This window comes from Heptranchias perlo, chromosome 11 (assembly GCF_035084215.1).
Source record: "Heptranchias perlo isolate sHepPer1 chromosome 11, sHepPer1.hap1, whole genome shotgun sequence".
NCBI classification, from domain to species: domain Eukaryota; kingdom Metazoa; phylum Chordata; class Chondrichthyes; order Hexanchiformes; family Hexanchidae; genus Heptranchias; species Heptranchias perlo.
The window spans coordinates 24500392-24525566 of NC_090335.1; the positions used below are offsets into that span (position 1 = coordinate 24500392).

General features: G+C 43.8%; 1 pseudogene; it reads right to left on the reverse strand.

The window, feature by feature from the left end:
* Positions 1-245: 245 nt before the first annotated feature.
* On the reverse strand, positions 246-23709 carry LOC137326824 (toll-like receptor 8; annotated as a pseudogene).
* Between the last annotated feature and the right edge of the window lie 1466 nt (positions 23710-25175).

Consider the following 25175-nt stretch of genomic DNA (forward strand, 5'->3'; position numbering starts at 1 on the left):
GGGGGAGCCGAAGGGGAAGTTTGGCTTGGTGGGCTAGGGGAAGGGAGGGAAGCGGCACAAGCAGACGAATGGATGGTCTCAATCTTAGTGACCAAGTAGTCCATGAGCTCCTCACGCTTGTTGTTGGAGGTGAGTGTGGAGGAGGCAGGGAAGAGGGGTTCAAGAAGACCTCTTTTGAGGAGTGAATCAGGTTCAGGCCTTGTGTCCCCAAAGTTGAATGGCTTGCCGACACTCACTGTCTAGGTTCACACATGAAGAATGACCACATGGGTGAAGTATGGAATGACCTGTAGAGATGAATCTGTAACTTGCCAAGAGTCAGAACCTTCGGAAGAGGAAAGAAGAAAATCAAAGAATTCTTTATTAAAAAGAACCTGTCCCAAAAGCTCCTCAGAATATATTGTAACAAATAAGGGATATGTAGGAATGGTATCAGGGCAAAGTTCATGTCAACGACATTGCTGAGCTCCATAATAAGATTATTGCCTTGTAATCATTCCTGTACAGGCATTGTTCTCTACACAATATATACCAATTAAATGTGGTTTATCACTTGATACATCGTCATGATGAATGTTTCAATGTAAATGTCATGTATCATTGATATGTTGCAGCCTAACCTGCTATTGCTACAGTAAAACCCCCATCCAAAAGTGAATCATGCCACCACCATGAACATAATACAGATTCTAAAAAATATATGTGTATTTCATGTGACTTGAAGGCTGTGACTTCAGCACGGGTGTCAGGTGACTGGTGCAAACTGCTTGAGTACTGTTTTTCCTGATTATGGCACCACGAGGACTCATTGATGAGTGTGCTACTTTGTAATCTTCTTGTATCTGATCACTGGAAGGCTTTGAATTGAAATGTAAGATTTTTAGTCACTAAGTAATGCATTCACTGTTGGGATAAAATCTCATTTGGAACAGTTGATAAAGAAACAATGAGGCTAGTGTTCTGTTGTGTGTGTGGTTGAGAACGTGTGTTCCAGTGCATTGATAAACCTGCATTTTAGCATTCTCTTTCCAAAGTCAGATAAGATGATAAAATACTTTTGTGTGAGTTAGGAGATGTTCTCTGTGTTGACTGGTGGACCTAATGACACACCCTGTTTCAGATCTTAAGGATCTCTATGAAATTTTAGTTAAACCCAGTATTGTAATAAATTTAAAATAGTATCTGCTACTGCTTGCTGAATGGGATTTTGTCTGCCTATGTGTCGGTCAAGGTTAGACGAATACACAACCTCTATATGGAAACCCTGAATATTAATGATAAATTTAGAACTAGTTCTGCTAACTGCAACTTTAAAAATAAGTAATACAGGAAATTTGCAGAAATCCAGGGTCAGAGGCTGTTCGGTGGATTTGCACTGCTCTGGAGTTTTCTGATAGGCCTGCATTGGGGAGCAGGAGGTTTTCACTGCTCCATGATGTAAGCCTTATAAGGTCCATTAATTCTATGTATTAGGGGTATACATTGAAATCTGCAGTACCCCGGCAGATTTCAATGCATTGTGCCATTACAGCAATGCACAGCCATCAGAAGCAGTCTTAAAGCTGTCCAGCCTGAAGTTTTACATAAGAACATAAGAAATAGGAGCAGGAGTAGGCCAATCAGCCCCTCGAGCCTGCTCCGCCATTCAATAAGATCATGGCTGATCTGATCCTAACCTCAAATCTAAATTCATGTCCAATTTCCTGCCCGCTCCCCGTAACCCCTAATTCCCTTTACTTCTAGGAAACTGTCTATTTCTGTTTTAAATTTATTTAATGATGTAGCTTCCACAGCTTCCTGGGGCAGCAAATTCCACAGACCTACTACCCTCTGAGTGAAGAAGTTTCTCCTCATCTCAGTTTTGAAAGAGCAGCCCCTTATTCTAAGATTATGCCCCCTAGTTCTAGTTTCACCCATCCTTGGGAACATCCTTACCGCATCCACCCGATCAAGCCCCTTCACAATCTTATATGTTTCAATAAGATCGCCTCTCATTCTTCTGAACTCCAATGAGTAGAGTCCCAATCTACTCAACCTCTCCTCATATGTCCACTCCCTCATCCCCGGGATTAACCGAGTGAACCTTCTTTGTACTGCCTCGAGAGCAAGTATATCTTTTCTTAAGTATGGAGACCAAAACTGTATACAGTATTCCAGGTGCGGTCTCACCAATACCTTATATAACTGCAGCAATACCTCCCTTTTTTTATATTCTATCCCCCGAGCAATAAAAGCCAACATTCCGTTGGCCTTCTTGATCACCTGCTGCACCTGCATACTAACTTTTTGATCTTCTTGCACTAGGACCCCCAGATCCCTTTGTACTGCAGTACTTTCCAGTTTCTCGCCTTTAAGATAATAACTTGCTCTCTGATTTTTCCTGCCAAAGTGCATAACCTCACATTTTCCAATATTGTATTGCATCTGCCAAATCTCTTTGGTGAGATTTTGGAGTCGTTGACCTTGGAATTTCAATGGAATTCCACTTCTGTTGCCAGAAGTGTGGATATTCTGAATTCCCACTGAAATTGCAGGGTCAGCTTATTTTAATATTGCTGGATGGGACACAAATACGAATTCTGCCAGAAATTAGCCTACGGCACCTAGGAAGCAGTGCAAATTCTTCAGGGAATGAGGGGAATTGACTGAATCTTTCTGAGGGGCACCACAGCAGGACTTAAAGCTGGACTGCACTTAAAACAGAAGCAACTGACAATCAGGTTTTGAAATGGCTCCAATGAAATCTATTAAGAGAAGAGCAGCAAACTTCTTTAGAGAATGACTTTTTTTTTATTCGTACATGGGATATGGGCATCACTGGCTCGGCCAGCATTTATTGCCCATCCACAATTGCCCTTGAGAAGGTGGTGGTGAGCCGCCTTCTTGAACCACTGCAGTCCATGCGGTGAAGGTTCTCCCACGGTGCTGTTAAGTAGGGAGTTCCAGCGACAATGAAGGAACAGCGATATATTTCCAAGTCGGGATGGTGTGTGACTTGGAGGGGAACGTGCAGGTGGTGTTGTTCCCATGTGCCTGCTGCTCTTGTCCTTCTAGATGATAGAGGTTGCGGGTTTGGGAGGTGCAGTTGAAGAAGCCTGGGCGTGTTGCTGCAGTGCATCCTGTGGATGGTACACACTGCAGCCACAGTGCGCCGGTGGTGAAAGGAGTGAATGTTTAGGGTGGTGGATGGGGTGCCAATCAAGCGGGCTGCTTTGTCCTGGATGGTGTCGAGCTTCTTGAGTGTTGTTGGAACTGCACTCATCCAGGCAAGTGGAAAGTATTCCATTGCACTCCTGACTTGTGCCTTGTAGGCAGTGGAAAGGCTTTGGGGAGTCAAGAGGTGAGTCACTCATTGCAGAATACCCAGCCTTTGACCTGCTCTTGAAGCCACAGTATTTATATGGCCGGTCCAGTTAAGTTTCAGGTTAGTGGTGACCCCCAGGATGTTGATGGTGGGGATGAGGCGATGGTAATGCCGTTGAATGTCAAGGGGAGGTGGTTAGATTCTCTCTTGTTGGAGATGGTCATTGCCTGGCGCAAATGTTACTTGCCACTTATCAGCCCAAGCCTGGGTGTTGTTCAGGTTTTGCTGCATGCAGGCACAGACTGCTTCATTGTCTGAGGGGTTGCGAATGGAACTGAACACTGTGCAATCATCAGCAAACATCCCCATTTCTGACCTAATGATGGAGGGAATGTCATTGATGAAACAGCTGAAGATGGTTGGGCCTAGGACACTGCCCTAAGGAACTCCTGCAGCAATGTTCTGGGGCTGAGATGATTGGCCTCCAACCCTCCAACAACCACTACCATCTTCCTTTGTGCTAGGCATGACTCCAGTCACTGGAGAGTTTTCCCCTTGATTCCCATTGATGTCAATTTTACTAGGACTCCTTGGTGCCACACTTGGTCAAATGCTGCCTTGATGTCAAGGGCAGTCACTCTCACCTCATCTCTGGAATTCAGCTCTTTTGTCCATGTTTGGACCAAGGCTGTAATGAGGTCTGGAGCTGAGTGGTCCTGGCGGAACCCAAACTGAGCATCGGTGAGCAGGTTATTGGTGAGTAAGTGCCGCTTGATAGCACTGTCGGTGACACCTTCCATCACTTTACTGATGATTGAGAGCAGACTGATGGGGCAGTAATTGGCTGGCATTGGATTTGAACTGCTTTTTGTGGACAGGACATACCTGGGCAATTTTCCATATTGTTGGGTAGATGCCAGTGTTGTAGCTGTACTGGAACAGTTTGGCTAGAGGCGCGGCTAGTTCTGGAGCACAAGTCTTCAGCACTACAGTTGGGATGTTGTCAGAGCTCATAGCTTTTGTTGTATCCAGTGCACTCAGCCATTTTTTGATATCACGTGGAGTAAGTCGAATTGGCTGAAGACTGGCTTCTGTGATGGTGGGGATATCGGGAGGAGGCAGAGATGGATCATCCACTCGGCACTTCTGGCTGAAGTTGGTTGCAAATGCTTCAGCCTTGTCTTTTGCACTCACATGCTGGACTTTGCCTCCTCCTCCCATTAGTTATTTAATTGTCCACCACCATCCACGACTGGATGTGGCAGGTCTGCAGAGCTTTGTTCTGATCCGTTGGTTGTGGAATCACTTAGTTCTGTCTATAGCATGTTGCTTCCGCTGTATAGCTGTAGTCCTGTGTTGTAGCTTCACCAGGTTGGCACCTCATTTTTAGGTACGCCTGGTGCTGCTCCTGGCATGCTCTTCTACACTCCTCATTGAACCAGAGTTGATCCCCTAGCTTGTTGGTAATGGTAGAGTGAGGAATATGCCGAGCCATGAGGTTGCAGATTGTGCTGGAACACAATTCTGCTGCTGCTGATTGCCCACAGCGCCTCATGGATGCCCAGTTTTTAGCTGCTAGATCTGTTCTGAATCTATCCCATTTAGCACGGTTGTAGTGCCACATAACACGTTGGATGGTGTCTTCACGGGACTTCACTGGACTTTGCCTCCACGAGGACTGTGTGGTGGTCACTCCTACCAATACTGTCATGGACAGATGCATCTGTGACAGGTAGATTGGTGAGGATGAGGTCAAGTAGGTTTTTCCCTTGTGTTGGTTCGCTCACCATCTGCCATAGGCCCAGTCTGGCAGCTATGTCCTTCAGGACTCGGCCAGCTCGGTCAGTCGTGGTGCTACTGAGCCACTCTTGGTGATGGACATTGAAGTCCTCCACCCAGAGCACATTCTGTGCCCCTGCTACCCTCAGTGCTTCCTCCAAGTGGAGCTCAACATGGAGGAGGACTGATTCATCAGCTGAGGGAGGGCGGTAGGTGGTAATTAGCAGGAGGTTTCCTTGCCCATGTTTGACGTGATGCCATGAGATTTCATGGGGTCCGGAGTCACTGTTGAGGACTCCCAGGGCCACTCCCTCCTGACTGTATATCACTGTACCACCACCTCTGGTGGGTCTGTCCTGCCGATGGGACAGGACATACCCAGGGATGATGATGGAAGAGTCACCATTAATCCTCAGCATTAATCCTCTGCTCACCGAATAAGGCCCTGGAGGGATGCTGTTATTGGTGGCAAGACACCTGTCAAGACAACAGCCAAAACCATGTGGAAGGAAGTGGCACGGGCCGTGAGTGGAAACGGCCCAAACCCTAGGACCCCTCTCCAGTGCAGGAAGAAGTTCAAAGACTTCATCAGGTTAGCAAAGTATGATGGTAGGAAGATGCTAGTCATCTTTATTTTAAACTTTACTGACTGCAGACGAGTATTAACTCTAAAAGTGCAGAAACAAACATGAAGATATACCCTGTGGCCTAAATAAACTGTACAGACTCTCTCACATGAAATAATTAAATTAAATGGCTGTAGAATCCTGCAATGCAGACACTTTGAAGCATGATTTTTTTCTATGGGAGCTTCATAGGAGAAGTGATCAGAGTTCTCTAATAGTTGTGAAATAAACCATTCTGTGCCTGATAGCATTCTTTTCTCATGCAGGCATTAATAGTGCACAATTCTCTAGAATGCCAGGCAACAGAAGGAGGGACAGCAGACACCCACTTCTTAATCTGGCAGGAGAAGACAATGGAAATCCTAGGAACTTGCTCAGCTAGGGGATGGAGATGTGGGAGGGCCTGTAAACACAGCACACAGTTTACGCTGACCTTCCAAAAACAAAAATGGTTTCTCTTTTTTACAACTCATACTCTGAGGTGACCCTTACGTGAACCTAACAGGAAGGAAAAAGTGGACAGCTCATTACATTTCTGATTCCTCTTATCTCCACAGAAGCCAGAAGCAAGAAAGATGCTGCAAAGAGAGAAGGAGCCAACGCCAGAACCTTAAACATCTGACACTGCCAGCAGAAATTGACCCACTCCTGTCATGAATCCTTTCACTTGCACTCACCCACCCAGAAAGATTAAATGAGGGTGATACAAATAGTCTAGATGAGGAATTAACATAGGGTGATTCACAACTCACAAAGAAGTTAGAGGATAAAGAATTGGGGGTGGAGAATAATATTCCTGAACAGAGTCTTCGGTGATGTCCGACGCTGGTGGATCGCAGAGTCTAATGCCATCCTGGCAATATCAAAGAGAGCTTTTAATTAATGCAGTGCATGCTGGAGCAAGTGACAGCTGCAGCTTCATTTGCAAATATCTTAGCTATCACAGAGGACTGCAGGCAAGTTAGCACCTCCATTTTGGAGGCATTGACGACAGAGAACTATATCTACCGGATGGAGAGATCTATATATCCAGGGCAACATCTATCATGGAATGGAGTATGGCTGGTATACTCCCTCTCAGGTTCTAAGGGATATTAAGCTCTGTTTTCCTGCAGATCAGTGACCACTGATTTAGTAGGAGAGCGCTTCAAGAACAACAAGGAGATATCTCTACTCAGTCACCTCAGATACTTTAATAGGTAGAAGAAAGACCAAAGCTGTAGAGAAGCCAAACCCAGAGATGCAGTCAGTCATGAGTTTATTACAAGAGTCAAAGGCCCTGAGAGGAGGGTCAGCTCCATTCCAATTTGCTGATATTCACATATATCAGCTGTCTATATCTCACATCTAAAGCTTGCAGGTGGCAGTGTGAGAATAAAGTAAAGGAAAAGAGAATCTGTCAGTCTCACAATCCTTTCCCTGCTGCTGTCTGTGACCCTGCTGTGACCCCTTCATGTCCATGCTCCTTTGTCTCAGGGGGTTCAGTTGCAGAATTTCTATCCCCCTTAGGAATTTTGCTCTCCATGGCTTTCTGAAAAGCAAAATTGTGGTGGATGTGGCGGGTCAGTACAATTCGCAAAACAGTACTGGAGGAATCCTGGAAGGAAACCCCAGACCTATTGAGACACCTGAATGTTCCCTTCAACATTGCCCATTTCATCTTAATTCAAGTGCAGATGTGTGACTTCTTGTAATGTTTCTTCACTTCACTGGTGGTCCTTCTCAAAGGTAATAGCATTGGATATCCCTTGTCTCCAAGAAGTCAGCCAGTGTCTTTGCCTCTGATTCTGAAAGAGTGCAAGGACATTGGAGTGCCGAAGGATGAAGTTATAAAGGCAGTTCCCTGCAAACCGAAAATTGACGTACAGAAACCTGTGCCTGTAGTCGCACGCTAATTGGACATTAAGGGAGTGAAATGCCTTTCAGTTCACATAATGATGTGGGTTGACTGTAGGGGCCCATGTGACCATATGAGTGTAATCTATAGCTCCAAATGCACTTAGAAACCCAGTGATCCGATAACGATTAATGGCCTGTTCACCCATTTGTCTTGCTCCTCCTGGACCGAGTTACCCTGCCAAACATGGCATTAATTGCTTGCCTCATGCAAGAATAGACAGCCAATTGATTAACCTGGCAGAGATCACCTGGTGCCTCTTGGAAATTAAGCGCTGTTGTGATTTTCTGAGCCACTGTACTGTCCTGGTTCTTGAGGAAGTTTAGAGTTGTTCCTTCGAAAGTAAAATATATGTAAGTGTACTCAGCCTAAACTCAAACATTAACCACCTCCACAATGTTTCTATCTAGTTTTCATGCAGCTGACAGTCATGTACTTGGTAAGTAACTCAGTGGAGAAGGGAAACCCAGAAAAGAAACCTCAGTGACAGGCTTGTGATCTAAATCATGTTGAACATATCTGCATCAATGAAAAGGAAGATAAAAGAAGTTTAAAAAAAACACATCATGGTTTTGGTGCAAGATAACTCCTTGCACGTGCAGCTGATTCATGACTAAATTCCTTGGTTTGCTCAAAGTTGGCAGTTCTGGGTGAATTTGACCTGTCGCTTGGGATTAGTAGGTGTGCAGCAAATATGTTTTTTTTTGATTACCACTGCCCTCTGGAGGTGAATATGGGGAAAACGGCAAACATTTATGCCAAGTGGTAACAACTTTGCAGTAACACTCACAAAGCTTAACACTATCCAGGACAAAGCAGTCTTCTTGATCAGTACCCCTGCCACTGAACTCAATATCCATCCCCTCCACCACCAGTGCACTGTGGCTGAAGTATGTACCATCTACAGGATGCATTGTAGCAACTTGCCAAGCTGACTGCAATAGCACCCCATGACCTCTACCCAGGACATTCCCTGCTCTACGCTAACCTCAACATACTGGGATTGTGGGGCTTTTTGTATTCCTATTTAACAGTCCCTTTGAAACCTATGTTTTGTACTAGATATATATATGTATTATTTTAGATAATTCTCTGAAGTTGTGCACACCAAGTAACTGCAAATGTAAAAAAATTACCAAAGAAATGAATAAAATTAGCAATAGAGAGTTAGTGATAATCAGGGGATAATGGCCCAGACTTTGCTGGAAAAATAATGGCGAGTTTAATGCGCACGCCGTTATTAGTGCGTATAAAACCCAGCAATTTGTGGCGAGGAAGAGATACATTGTGAGTTGCGAATTGCCACAAATTGCTTGACGATTTGCTCCGCCGTTAGCTTCACAAAACCGGGAGCTCGTCGTCAACCTCCCCATGAGTGTCAAGAAATTGCTGAATTTGCGCCGTAAATATGAATTAAACTCGCCGCAGAAAGTTAGAGCTGCTATTTCATGGCATAAGGACCCTGTGAATGGGGTGATTTATTGTCCTGACATGAAACACAACCTTGGAGGCCCAGAAAGGGAACAACTGAAACGCTGGAGTCTCCCTCTTGCAGGTGGTAAATTGTTCCTAGAGCTTTTTAAATTTTAAATTTTTCTCTTACTGTTTCTTTCTGTCTCTTTTTTTCTCTCTCTCTTAATCCAATCTTTCTTTCCCTCTCTTTATTTCTCTTTCCGTATCTAATTTGACTCTAATTCACCCTATTTCCTTCACCGTCGTTCGCTCTGTTACTTTCTCTATCCTTAAATGTCATTGGTTAAGGAGATAGACTATTGGTCCCACCATTCACCGAGGTCCCAGATGCCTCCTTGACCTTGCCCTGCCATATCAACTCGGATTTCCAGCAATTTGCGGCAGAAAAATAATTGAAGCTGAAGGATGAGGGAAAAAATCCAAATCACAACACTCACTGCGCGATGCAATTTCTGGGCCATTTTGAACACAGAAGCAGGAGCAGTGTAGCACAGTAACAGGAGCATCATCTAGTGCCCTGCTGCAACTCTACATTTTTCACAGACATTTCTGACTGTTTATGGAGTCAGTGAAAATAAAAAATGCAAATTGTTTGTTGAGGAAAAGTTGCCTTGGCAGCTCAGAACTTGAATCTCCAGCCTCCTGTTAATAATTTAGCGAGAAGTTTGAAATCAGAATTTCTCCCAGTTGTCTCCTTTCCCCTGAAGATGCTGTCAGATGCTAGGGTAGGATTCCATGGAGACTGGCTGACTTAAGCAAGTGACAATTTTTCACCTGGGAATCTAAACAATATTGACAGCCTATTAAATTTGTAGGGCATCACAGCCAAGCCTATCATATCCTCATCCCATGCCCACATTCCTGCACCTGCCAGCAGAGATCACAGCTCAACATTCTGGAGTGAGAACCTTGGTGATTTTGTACCATCTCTAACTTAGAATGGTCGAGGTCAACTTTTGCTTCCTTTTGATGCCCTGGTAGAGATAAGGTTACTCAGCACAGAACGAGAGTCAAACTTGCGATCTTCCCAACTTCTTTACCACTCAGTGCTACACTATGCAGCGGCATATTAGTTCAACCATTGGGGAGCCGGAAATCAATATTTAAAGTGATATGGATGCATAATTCTTACATTACAAAAAGCCAACAATTAAACTCAGCATGGGTGCCAGGAAACATTTACACCATTATGGATTTTGCATCTGATGTAACGTGAACTTTTACAATCACTTGTTTTTGTTTTCTTAGCCAACAAATCAAAGTTTTAAAAAATGTGTAGAACAGGAATGAACACACTACCTGTGTTTGCAAACCTGGTCAAATATCTGTTTGTACCAGACTCACCAGGCTAGACATTTCTGTAAGTGATAAACTTGCCTTAGAGGCGGTGCAACGAAGGTTCATTAGATTAATTCCTGGGATGAGAGGGTTGTCCTATGAGGAGAGATTGAGTAGACTGGGCCTATGCTGCCTGGAGTTTAGAAGAATGAGAGGTGATCTCATTGAAAGATATAAGATTATGAGGGGGGTTGACAGGGTAGATGATGAGAGGTTGTTTCCCATGGCTGGAGAGTCTAGAACTAGGGGTCATTGTCGCAGGATAAGAGGTCGACCATTTAAAACTGAGATGAGGAGGAATTTCTTCACTCAGAGGGTTATGAATCTTTGGAATTCTCTACTCCAGAGGGCAGTGGATGCTTAGTCATTGATATAATCAAGGCTGTTATAGACAGATTTCTGGACTCCAGGGGAATCAAGGGATATGGGGATCGGGCAGGAGTTGAGGTCGAGGATCAGCCATGATCTGATTGAATGGTGGAGCAGGCTGGAGGGGCCATGTGGCCTACTCCTGCTCCTATTTCTTATGTTCTTATGATAATATTAGATGAATGCTTGACACATTTGTATGACATTCCTCTGCCTGCTGTCTTAACAGAATCATTAGCACATTCAAAATGTCTCTGTTCAAATAGAGGATGGAGGAATGTCTTGCGAGAGGGATTTGGGTTCACAAGACATTAAAAGCAGATAATGCCAGTGAAAGCTAATGGAATACTGGATTTTATAGCAAGAAGTATAGAATATAGAAGTCGAGATGCATGGTGAATCTATATAAAACCTTAGTAAGACCACAGTTGGAGTGCTGTATGTAGCTTTGATCGTCACAGAATAGGAAGGATATTGAGGCAGCAGATTCATTTGGATGCTGTGTGGTATGAGGAAATACAAATATGAAGACTCGGAACATTGGGGCTGTTTTTATTAGAACAGAAGAGATTCAGGGGTGATTTGATAGTGTTTAAAATTATGAAGAGTTGGAACAGAGGAGCTAGAGATAGAGGAAGTGACCATCCATTGGGGTTCTCCAGCTCGCCCACCATAACTTCACACTTCCACCGAAAATACAGGGTATGAGTGGGAGAACCCCTGCGGAAACTCACCGCCAGACTGTTTCTAACAGTTGAGGGGCCTAGAACAAGGGGACATACATATGATTGTCGACAACAGCCATTCCTAACCCCCAATCTCTCTCTTCCAAGGGGTACGGTAGCATAGTGGTTATGTCACTGGACTAATAATCCAGAGGCCTGGACTAAAATCCAGAGTCACGAGTTCAAATCCCGCCATGGCAGCTAGCGAATATTAAATTCAATTAATTAAATAAAAAATCTGGAATTAAAGTACTAGTATTAGTAATGGTGGCCATGAAATCAGTAATGGTGGCCATGAAACTACCGGATTGTCGTAAAAACCCATCTGGTTCACTAATGTCCTTCAGGGAAAGGAAACCTGCCGTCCTTACCCGGTCTGGCCTATATGTGACTCCAGACCCACAGCAATGTGGTTGATTCTTAATTGCCCTCTGAAATGGCCAAGCAAGCCACTCAGTTGTAAAATATCGCTACGAAAAGTCATAATAAGAATAAAACCGGACGAACCACAAGGCACCATGACACGACAATGGCAAACCAAGCCGAGTCGACCCTGCAAGGTCCTCCTTACTAACATCTGGGGACTTGTGCCAAAATTGGGAGAGATGTCCCACAGACTAGTCAAGCAACAGCCTGACATAGCCATACTCACAGAATCATACCTTTCAGCCAACGTCCCAGACTCTTCCATCACCATCCCTGGGTATGTCCTGTCCCACCAGCAGGATAGACCCACCAGAAGTGGCGGTACAGTGATATACAGTCAGGAGGGAGTGGCCCTGGGAGTCCTCAACATTGACTCTCCCGGACCCCATGAAATCTCATGGTATCACGTCAAACATGGGCAAGAAAACCTCCTGCTGATTACAATCCTACCGTCCTCCCTCAGCTGATGAATCAGTCCTCCTCCATGTTGAACACCACTTGGAGGAAGCACTGAGGGTAGCAAGGGCACAAAACGTATTCTAGGTGGGGGACTTCAATGTCCATCACCAAGAGTGGCTCGGTAGCACCACGACTGACTGAGCTGGCCGAGTCCTGAAGGACTTAGCTGCCAGACTGGGCCTGCGGCAGGTGGTGAGCGAACCAACACGAGGGAAAAACTTACTTGACCTCGTCCTCACCAATCTACCTGTCGCAAATGCATCTGTCCATGACAGTATTGGTAGGAGTGACCACCACACAGTCCTCGTGGAGATGAAGTCCCGTCTTCACACTGAGGACACCATCCAACGTGTTGTGTGGCACTACCACCATGCTAACTGAGATAGATTCAGAACAGATCTAGCAGCTCAACACTGGGCATCCATGAGGCACTGTGGGCCATCAACAGCAGCAGAATTATATTCCTGCACAATCTGTAACCTCATGGCCAGGCATATTCCTCACTCTATCATTACCAACAAGCCAGGAGATCAACCCTGGTTCAATGAGGAGTGTAGAAGAGCATGCCAGGAGCAGCACCAGGCGTACCTAAAATGAGGTGCCAACCTGGTGAAGCTACAACTCAGGACTACATGCGTGCTAAACAGCGGAAGCAACATGCTATAGACAGAGCTAAGCGATTCCACAACCAATGGATCAGATCAAAGCTCTGCAGTCCTGTCACATCCAGTTGTGAATGGTGGTGGACAATTAAATAACTAATGGGAGGAGGAGGCAAAGTCCAGCACATGAGTGCAAAAGACAAGGCTGAAGCGTTTGCAACCATCTTCAGCCAGAAGTGCCGAGTGGATGATCCATCTCGACCTCCTCCCGATATCCCCACCATCACAGAAGCCAGTCTTCAGCCAATTCGATTCACTCCACGTGATATCAAGAACCAAGTGAGTGCGATAGATACAGCAAAGGCTATGGGCCCTGACAACATCCCAGCTGTAGTACTGAAGACATGTGCTCCAGAACTAGCTGCGCCTCTAGCCAAGCTGTTCCAGTACAGCTACAACACTGGCATCTACCCGACAATGTGGAAAATTGCCCAGGTATGTCCTGTCCACAAAGAGCAGGACAAGTCCAATCCGGCCAATTACTGCCCCATCAGTCTACTCTCAATCATCAGCAAATTGATGGAAGGTGTCGTCAATAGTGCTATCAAGCAGCACTTACTCACCAATAACCTGCTCACCGATGCTCAGTTTGGGTTCTGCCAGGCCCACTCGGCTCTAGACCTGATTACAGCCTTGGTCGAAACATGGACAAAAGAGCTGAATTCCAGAGGTGAGGTGAGAGTGACTGCCTTTGACATCAAGGCAGCATTTGACCGAGTGTGGCACCAAGGAGCCCTAGTAAAATTGACGTCAATGGGAATCAGGGGTAAAACTCTCCAGTGGCTGGAGTCATACCTAGCACAAAGGAAAATGGTAGTGGTTGTTGGAGGCCAATCATCTCAGCCCCAGGGCATTGCTGCAGGAGTTCCTCAAGGCAGTGTCCTAGGCCCAACCATCTTCAGCTGCTTCATCAATGACCTTCCCTCCATCATAAGGTCAGAAATGGGGATGTTCGCTGATGATTGCAGTGTTCAGTTCCATTCGCAACCCCTCAAATAATGAAGCAGTCCGAGCCTGCATGCAACAAGACCTGGACAACATCCAGGCTTGGGCTCATAAGTGGCAAGTAACATTCGCGCCAGATAAGTGCCAGGCAATGACCATCTCCAACAAGAGAGAGTCTAACCACCTCCCCTTGACATTCAACGGCATTACCATCGCCGAATCCCCCACCATCAACATCCTGGGGGTCACCATTGACCAGAAACTTAACTGGACCAGCCATATAAATACTGTGGCTACGAGAGCAGGTCAGAGGCTGGGTATTCTGCGGCGAGTGACTCACCTCCTGACTCCCCAAAGCCTTTCCACCATCTACAAGGCACAAGTCAGGACTGTGATGGAATACTCTCCACTTGCCTGGCTGAGTGCAGCTCCAACAACACTCAAGAAGCTCAACACCATCCAAGATAAAGCAGCCCGCTTGATTGGCACCCCATCCACCACCCTAAACATTCACTCCCTTCACCACCGGCACACAGTGGCTGCAGTGTGCACCATCCACAGGATGCACTGCAGCAACTCGCCAAGGCTTCTTCGACATCACCTCCCAAACCCGCAACCTCCACCACCTAGAAGGCCAAGGGCAGCAGGCACATGGGAACAACACCACCTGCACGTTCCCTCCAAGTCACACACCATCCTGACTTGGAAATATATCGCCGCTCCTTCGTCGTCGCTGGGTCAAAATCCTGGAACTCCCTTCCTAACAGCATTGTGGGAGAACCACACGGACTGCAGCGTTTCAAGAAGGCGGCTCACCACCACCTTCTCAAGGGCAATTAGGGATGGGCAATAAATGCCAGCCTCGCCAGCGACGCCCATATCCCATGAACGAATAAAAAAAAAGAGGCTAAAGTGCCTTTCTCCTTTATCTTCCAAATGAACTAATAGTTCATTCACAACCCAGTCTGTCACAGCCAGATCCGAAGTGTCGTAAGCAACAAATGCATCGTAGCAATTACTCTGCATTGTAAGAGAGTGATACTGCTGCCCCTTCACCTTAGCAGTGCGGAAATAGTAAAAATAGCGAACATCCCAGTAAAACAGCTGACTGGTAACCGCTGTCACAACGGTGCACAAAACAATTAGAAAGAAAAGGAAGTACAACGAGGCAGTAAGTCCATTCATTGTACACAAATGATGATCAAGTGAAATGATACTCTTTCCTTGAAGCCGAGTAGGTTCAGCACAGGTGATGCCTGTGGATAGTCGGGGAATATTCACGTCATATGAATTAATCCATACAACGAGCGGCAAAAATTCACAAGTTCATTGAAACGTATTCCTTGCTAAAAGCAACATTTTAAAATAATTTGGAATACCAATTGGGAAAACCATCTGATTTACAATTTTCAGCCTGTTGTGACTCAGCTCAAGGTATTTCAGATGACTGGCACCTACAAGGAAGCTATCTGGAAGATTTGATATTTTGTTGTGATTCAAGAAAAGATTTTGCAGAGATTTTACATCATTATGCAACTCATCGTTTAAAGTGGTTAACTCATTGTGGCACAAACGTAAGATTTGAAGATTCTTAAACCACTGTAGTTTAAGAAAGTCAAAGCTACGGAAATTGTTATGTGCCAGAGACAAAAATGATAGTTTAAGTGGGAGATTTCTGTACACATTGTGGGGAATATAGCAAAGTCCATTATTGGTTATGTCAAGACGTGCTAAGTTAGTTATTTTTAAACAAATGAATGTATCTATGGTCTGCTACATCCCATATCTAGCCGATTCCCTTGAAATTGCCATACTTCTAACGAATTACTATTCAGTCCTGGCTCTGTCAAGGTGAAGATTTTGTTCCAATTTAAATTTAACACTTTCAGAGACTTAAGGTTTTCAATAAACATCAGTTGGTGCGTAACACTTTCCACAGCAAAATAGTGGGAGTTGCAGTTTAAATCCAACACTTAAAGTTGGTCCAGTTCTTTAAAAGCATTATTATAAGCTGGATCAGTGGAATTACGAGAAAGGTCTAAATATTTCAGATTGGGGATGTTGGTAAACTCAGTGCCATTGAAAGCCTGCCCGATTGCATTTGATGACTAATTCAGGCACCTTATTTCCTCAAAGCCTTCAAATTGCTTTGGGTTGATGAAGAAAATGCTGTTTTGGCTCAAGTCCAATGTCTTCCCATAAGAGCGGCATTCCCATTTCACTGAAGTTCCAAATGTATTGTATTTGTCTTGATACCCATCTCCTATTCTGTTTCAGTAACCGACCCTATACCTTCCAAAGCTCTCTTTACAGAGATGACAAGACTGTTTGAATCTATATTGTTATCAAGGGAGCCTGTGCTGTCCGATTGAGGCGTGCACATATTCTCAGATAAATCCAGAACCTGTAATGATGTGAAATTTCTGAACATTCTTAACTTTGACTGTCTGATGAAGTTAGTACTGAGGTTGAGTTGAATGAGATTACCAGAGACTGAATAATGGTTTTAGTTGCTGTTCCTCAATTTTTTGGAAAATATAGTATTGAAGGTGTAATTTTTTAAGAGAAACCAATTTGGAAAAATTACTTGATAGAATCATGTATTCTGGGTATGTTTCACAGCAGTAATTGAATGACAAGTCAAGCTCCTCCAGTTTGGGTAAATGGTTTAAAAAATCTCCAATAGCAATTTCATGTATCAAATAATTCCGTCTAAGTTGCAGAACTTTTAAACTAGTTATGTTCTGAAACCAGCTGCTCGGTGTTGTATAGAGGGAATTGCCAGAAAGTTGGAGAGTGTGTCAATTTTTGAAGTGTTGAAAAGCATAAGGATGTTTGTGAATGGAGTCACCTCCAGGGCAGGGTTCACATGGGTAAAGGAGCATTGTAACATCTGGGGCAGTTTCCAGTTAAATCAAGGAACTCCAGATCAACCAGATGACTAAAATCGTCTTGGTTTGTAGTTTGAATCCTGTTTTCACCGAGGCGTAGCCACATTAAAGTTTCTGGCAGGTTACGAGGATGAGAAGTTAAATTTTTCGAGCCAAGTGTGAGAACCTTCAGTTTGTTGCCACTTGAAAATGCCCCATCCTCTATATGGATTGCATTGCATGGGTTGCAATGGCAACAGTTTTGTGACAAGTGAAGTGTTTCTATATTTGACAGGTTTGGTAGGTTCTCTTTTGTTATATTTAAAATCTTATTGTCATTGAGGTTGATCAGTTGTAAACTAGATGGCAGTCTCCTGGGGATTCGCCAGAGGCGGTTTCCATCCAGGTACAATTCTTGTACTTTTATCAGGGAGGAGAAACTGCCATCTGTTAACTTGCCCCTGTCACAAATATCAGTGTCAGAGCAGTAGGAGACATTCAAAGGGGTGACTCAAGTAGTTCAGGGTAAACATGTTCCCATAAAGATAAAGGGAGGGGCTGCCAAATTTAGAGCCCGTTGGATGTCAAGAAACATTCAGGGTAAGATAAGGCAGAAAAAGAAAGCCTATGATCGACACTGGGAACTCAATACTACGGAAAGCTTCAATCATTTTCCAAACTTCACTGGATACAGGCGTAGTGCCGGAGGATTGGAGGACTGCTAACGTTATATCGTTGTTTAAAAAGGGAACGAAGGATAGACCGAGTAATTACAGGCCAGTCAGCCTAACCTCGGTGGTGGGAAAATTATTGGAATCAATTCTGAGGGACAGGATAAACTTAGAAAGGCACAGACTAATCAAGGACAGTCGGGACGGATTTGTTATGGGAGGTCGTGTCTGACTAACTTGATTGAATTTTTCGAGGAGGTGACAAGGAGGATCGATGAGGGTAGTGTAATTGATGTAGTCTACATGGATTTTAGCAAGGCTTTTGACAAGGTCCCACATGGCAGATTGGCCAAAAAAGTAAAGGCCCATGGGATCCAAGGGAATGAGGCAAATTGGATCCAAAATTGGTTCAGTGGCAGGAAGCAAAGGGTAATGGTCGACGGGTGTTTTTGCGACTGGAAGGCTGTTTCCAGTGGGCTGCTACAGGGCTCGGTACTTGGTCCTTTGCTTTTTGTGGTATACATTAACAATTTGGACTTAAACGTAGGGGGCATGATTAAGAAATTTGCGGATGACGCAAAGATAGGCCGTGTGGTTGATAGTGAGGAGGAAAGCTGTAGACTGCAGGAAGATATCAATGAACTGGTCAGATGGGCAGAAAAGTGGCAAATGGAGTTCAATCCGGAGAAGTGTGAGGTAATGCATTTGGGGAGAGCAAACAAGGCAATGGAATACACAATAAATGGGAGGATACTGAGAGGTGTAGAGGAAGTGAGGGACCTTGGAGTGCCTGTCCACAGATCCCTGAAGGTAGCAGGACAGGTAGATAAGGTGGTTAAGAAGGCATTTGGAATGCTTTCCTTTATTAGCCGAGGCATAGAATATAAAAACAGGGATGTTATGCTGGAACTGTATAAAACACTAGTTAGGCCACAGCTTAAGTACTGCGCACAGTTCTGGTCACCACATCACAGGAAGGATGTAATTGCACTAGAGAGGGTGCAGAGGAGATTTACGAGGATGTTGCTAGGACTGGAGAATTTTAGCTATGATGACAGATTGGATAGGCTGGGGTTGTTTTCCTTGGAACAGAGGAGGCTGAGGAGTGATTTGATTGAGGTGTACAAAATTATGAGGGGCCTAGATAGAGTGGATAGGAAGGATCTATTTCCCTTAGCGGAGGGGTCAATAACCGGGGGCATAGATTTAAAGTGATTGGTAGAAAGATTAGAGTGGAAATGAGGACATTTTTTTTCACCCAGAGGGTGGTGGGGGTCTGGAATTCACTGCCTGAGAGGGTGGTAGAGGAAGAAACCTTCAACTCATTAAAAAAATACCTGGATGTGCACCTGAAGAGCCGTGACCTGCAGAGCTATAGACCAAATGCAGGAAAGTGGGATTAGACTGGGTGGCTCGTTTCTCAGCTGGCGCGGACACGATGGGCTGAATGGCCTCCTTCTGTACCGTAATTTTCTATGATTCTATGATTCAACCCAATTTGAGATAAATGGTTATTTTTTAGGTTCAGTATGGTAAAGTTGTGTAATTTAGAGAAGGAATTATTGTAGATATTTTGGAATTGATTTTTGGCTAAGTTAAGGCTGGTAGCATTGGCAGGGATGCCCTCTGGCACCTTTTCAAGTAGGCGATTTCTGCAATCAAACTGTATGAAAGAGCTGGCATTCTTCACAGTCACAGCACATGGAAGATTTCTGGGAAACCATCGCACTGCAGTTAAACTTGAAGCAAGAATGAATAAAAATAGGAAATCCAACATTATAATTAGTGACATTCCTGTAGCCTAGAAGGAACAGAAATATTTTCCTTATTATAATGATACAAATGAAGCTAGTTTACGTGTTTACTCTACAAAGCAAGGAGATGAGCAAACAGAGAGCGGGACTGTAAAAGACTTGGGGAGGACAGCAGAATTTGTGGGCAGGTGGCAGATGCACTTTAATGTAGAGACAGTAAGGTAATACATTTTGGAAGGAAAAACAAGGAATGTGAATATAAACTCAATAGAAAGATGCTGAAAAGAGTGGAAGGAACAGAGAGAACTAATTCCTTGAAAGTGCACATGCAATAAATAAAACCATATAAAAGGCCAACAACATTTTGGCTTTATAAATAGGAGCACAGATTACAAGAGCAAATAGGTTAGGCCACAGTTAGAGTACTGTGTGCAGTTTTGGATGCCCCAGGACACTAGGGACATAGAGCACTTATAGCGTAGATTTACCAGCATGATACCAGTGATGAGAAACTATAGTTATGAGGACAGATTTGAGATGCTGGGACTATTTCCACTGCAGCCGAGAAAGCTAAGAGAAGATTTAAAAGAGTTTTTGAAAACAAAATTATGAAGGATTTTGATAGAGTAAATAGGGAAAGAATATTTCCTCTGGTTGGGGAGTCACTGACTCGAGGTCCACAAATGTTAATTTTCACTGAGAGTGGGCAGAGGTGTTAGGATTGAGGGTGGTTTTTTGAAGAGTGGGTGAAAGGGAGGGAGGCTGTGCCTGAGCAGGGGGAAACATTTATTAAACCAGCTGACATGGGGGCCAGGAAGGGAAGTTGGGTGGTCAGGAGCTTAGTGGAAATGGGGTCAAGGGAGTGAGTCTCCTGGCAAGATGAGCTGAAAGAGGGCAGAGAGGGAGATTGGGGAGAAACTAGAGAGAGATGAGGGGTCAGGGCTAGAGTAGAATGGGGAATGTGGGAAAGTTTTGCTTCTTGTGTGAGGGGACGGGGAAGCAGCAGAGACTGCTGAATAGATGGTCTCTGTATTTTTTTCTTTTTTTTATTCATTCATGGGATGTGGGTGTTGCTGGCAAGGCCAGCATTTATTGCCCATCCCTAATTGCCCTTGAGAAGGTGGTGGTGAGCCGCCTTCTTGAATCACTGCAGTCCGTGTGGTGAAGGCTCTCCCACAGTGCTGTTAGGAAGGGAGTTCCAGGATTTTGACCCAGCGACAATGAAGGAACGGCGATATATTTCCAAGTCAGGATGGTGTGTGACTTGGAGGGGAACCTGCAGGTGGTGATGTTCCCTTGTGCCTGCTGCCCTTGTCCTTCTAGGTGGTAGAGGTTGCGGGTTTGGGAGGCGCTGTTGAAGAAGCCTTGGTGAGTTGCTGCAGTGCATCTTGTAGATGGTACACACTGCAGCTACGGTGCATCGATGGTGGGTGGGGTGCCAATCAAGCGGGCTGCTTTGTCCTGGATGGTGTCGAGCTTCTTGGGTGTTGTTGGAGCTGCACTCATCCAGGCAAGTGGAGAGTATTCCATCACACTCCTGACTTGTGCCTTGTAGATGGTGGAAAGGCTTTGGGGAGTCAGGAGGTGAGTCACTCGCCGCAGAATATCTAGTCTCTGACCTGCACTTGTAGCCAAGACAAAGTATCGGTGACAAAGAAATGCGTGAGCTCCTGTTAGAGGTGAGTGTATGAAGGTTTAAGGAGCTGATTGGTGTTAGAGGAAAGGAACCCGGGGTTGTCTTTGCCCTCCAGGATGATCCTAGAGTAGTAGGTAGAGGAGATCAAGATTTGGGAGAGAATGATTATGGAGATGGATGGCTAAGGCAGATGTGTGCCAATATGCTTAAGTTTATGTCCCTTGGACTTGAGAGAATGAAGATGGGGACCATAGTAGGGGGAATGACAGGGAAACGCAACAGTGAAGGTCTTTGCTGGGGATGAGGACATCAAAGATGGAGGTGAAGGTGTGGTTGAGTAAATCAACAGATACAGAGGTATCGGTGAATAGAAGGCCAAAGGCTAGTCTGTTGGAAGATTGAGAGTGCAGTTCTAAGCAAACTGGGGGAGATTTTTTTCCAGAAGGAAGTACAATTGAAGGAGATTAGGGGGATGTAGTTGTTGAGAGATACAAGGATGTAGGCAGAGATCAGTTTTTTGGTGATTGAGACCATGAGAGTAGAGTGACCATGGGAGATGTCGTGGTTGACAGGGTGGCCATAATATGGAAGGAGCGGTCATATGAAAGGAAAGGTTTAGGGAGGACAGGAGTGCAGTGAATTGGGGGGGAAGAGAGGATAAGAGGAACTGAGATGGAGATTGAAATCATTGCGAATGAGGAATCACTCATTGCAGAAACTAAGGGCAGAAAAAAGGGAGGATATCTTGGGGAGAAACTTAAGTTGAGATCTGGGAAGACTGTTGATTATGAGGCTTTTAAAGGAGATGTGAGAGGGATGGAATAGGTTAAGATATTTGAAGGAGGAGAACGTGCCAGAGCAGTAGGGAGTGAGGCCAAGTTGTGACTTGGTAATAAGAGTCACATCACCACCGTGGCAATTTAGGTGGAGCAGATGGTGGAAAGTCTAGCCAGGCAGAGAGGCTTTGGTTAGGGGCAAGATGTTGCCATTCATAAATCAAGTTTCAGCCAAAGCTAGGATGTTAATATAATCATCCACAATATACTTTCCCAAAGGCTGGATAATGCTTGCATTCTTTTGTATTCTTAATTATTAGCTGCTAAAAATACTCCAAATAGTTGTTTGAAAAATATTACCAATTTTCTGCAAGATTTCCAGTTAATTTTTCCATTTTACTTTCACATTTCTATATGAGGCTCTTTTTCATTTATTTACTGTGGTGTTTATTTTCACAGTCCCTTTTATTCAGCCACTTTGTCTCCACCTAAAGTCCTTACATTGAACTTATTTTAGGATTCATTATACTCCATGGTTGAATGGGAAATAAAACACAACCATATAATTATTAAAATGAAAAACAATTTATCATACAACAGCGTTAGCAGCTCATTCTATTTTATAAACTTCATCCTGGGGACTGCCTGACTTCTCCTGTATTCTCCTGCCTATTATTGATACTATGCTTACTGGTGTTAAGGAATGTGTGTAAATTACAAACGTAAACTAATATATCATTAAAATTGGCACTACACTTCCAGTCTAAATTAGAGATTACAAGGATAGCTGATATAAGAAATAGAAACAGGTAGTATTTCTTTTTGTGCAGTAAAGCAGAGTACCAAAATATCATAAGTCATTGGGCATGGATTCAATGCAAACCTTTGTGAGATATGTGAGTGTGGGTGCTGCATGAGTCAGTACATTCAGGAGGAAAGAAAGAAAAAAAGAAAAATTTACTTAATAGAGGACACAGTTGAAAGCTCCATACTCCAGTCAATCAGATAAGAATATAAACTTATCATTTTTTCTTTGGATAACAAGGTTGAGGTAAAAAAGAGTGAATACGCAGCTCCTTTATTAATCAATGATAAATCTTGAGAACTTGTGTCAATTTTAATACTCTCAATGAGAAGGAAATTAATTTTTTTTCTGTGCATATAATGTAATATGCTTTATTTTAAGCTTATCAAAGTCAACGTCCTTAAAACAGTATAACTGACAGTTTTGGAAACATCTCAGCATCTTGTAAGACCATTGCAATGATAATAATTAAATATAGCTTTTGGGACTCACCAGCTCAAAGTAAATTTCAATCCTAATATGCAATAGTTTAAATATAGGAATGCTTATTTTATAACGAAATTCTTTGCTGCTTGAGTAACTTATGAAGTTTCTAGCTATACTTGAGCAACCGTAATAACCTCAGACAATCAAAATATTTGAGAAGACCACATGTTGACTACAGTTGTAAGTGGATCAAGACTATGCATCACTGAAACAAAATGTCATCTACTTAGGATAGTTTTGTAGAACCTTTTGTGTTGGGTCTTTGACTGTGTCAGAGTTAGTAGCATCATGAAGGGTAACCTAACCTTCGCTTCACTGAGAATGCAGAATATATTTGCATACTACATGAAACATATGGGTAGGTTTTTGTACTAGCATTGTAAATAAGACTGTCTCCATATTGTGGAAACCTCAATGTTCAATTTAGAGTTCAAAGAATGCTACCTTTATTATAACTACTACCTCTTTCAACTACAACACTGTTTCATTTTTTAAAACATTTGTTCTCGGGATGTGGTGACGCAGGCAAGGCCGGCATTGATTATCCATCCCTAGTTACCCTAAGGTGCTGGTGATGGGCCTTCTCCTTGAACGCTGCAGATCTTGTGGTGATGTTGCTCCCACAATGATGGTAATTCCAGATTCTGACCCAGTGACAATGGAGGTCAAGGGGAGGTGGCTGTGCTTTCTCTTGTTCGAGATGGTCATTATCTAGCATTAATGTGGTGTGAATGTTACCTGCTACTTGTCAGTCCAAACCTGGATGTTATCCAGGTTCTGTTGTAGCCTGGGATGGACTGACTCATTATTGGAGGAATTGTAAATGGAGCTGAACAATAAAGAATGTGTCAGCAAACAGCTCCATTCCTGACCTTATGATGAAGCAGCTGAAGATGGCTGGGATGAGGATGCTTCCCTCAGAAGCTCCTGCAGTATGTCCTGGGGCTCTGATGACTAGCCTCTGACAACTACTTTCCTGTGCATTGAGTATGACTCCAGCCATTGGAAGATGTTCCCTTTGACTCCAGCTTTGCTAAGGCTCCTCGATGCCATACTTGGTTGAATGCTGCCTTGATGTTGAGGGTAGCTACTCTCACCTCTTCTTGGTACTTGGTAGAGACATGCTTTTGAAAGAAGGTTGCTGTAAATTGAAATGTTGTCATGAGACTATACCCTTGGCAAGAGCTGTAGATCCCATATGGTTTAAAAAGGTTAAAGAACACAAAGCCAGGAAAATTGACAGAAAAAGGCAGTTAGTAAATCTTACTTTAGACACCGCAAATATCTGAGTAAGTTCTGGTATGTCAAGAACTACATATTTTGGCCTGATGCAAAGTTAGCACTGATCGTACAATCCTGACAAAAATATTTTCCACATTGCTCTGCATAGCAATATTGAAACATGTCCATATGCATCTTTTGGCATACTCAGATGCTAAATTCACCATTCTGTCTGAACATCACAGAGAAATAGATGAACACGAATGCAGTAAGGGACAGGATGTCCTCCCCCCCACCTCGCCATACTGTAATATGGTATAATTGCTTCTTTTCTACAGGTTGCTATCCATATCCTCGCAATTATTTTTAGATCTTAAAAAGTAACTCATTAGGTTCATTTGGAAGGGGATTAATAAAATGTAAATCTCCAAAGATAGTAACAGCATGATTATGATCAATGCCCAGAATTACCATAATTATTAAGCTCTGATCATAACATTTCTTATAACAGAAACAGGGAGTTTCTATATTTGGCTGCAATTTCAGATGTGGCATAGATTAGATGCAGATAAAAATTCCCTCTGCACTCCCTCTACAATAACCTTGAATCTCAATCCCTGAAGATCATCCCCTTTTGCTTCTGTGTGATTTAGGAACTTTACAGCTGATAGAGGGAAGGCACATTCATCCCTTCAGCCTGGATTGATTAAGAACTGGGGTCCCAGAGGTGAAAGGGCACAGTTCTAATTAACTGTATTACCCATTCCCCAGTCTGCTTTTAAATGATTCAACAATAATTGCTTGCCACTTCATCTGTGTCTTGCTCTTTCATTTTTAACCTCTATCTGCTGTTTATTTCTGCAACAGCAGGTGAAGAGAAGCACCAGCACTGGGACTCAGAGGGACTTCAGTTTTGTGGAGAGACTATAGAAGCTGGGATTGTTCTCCTTAGA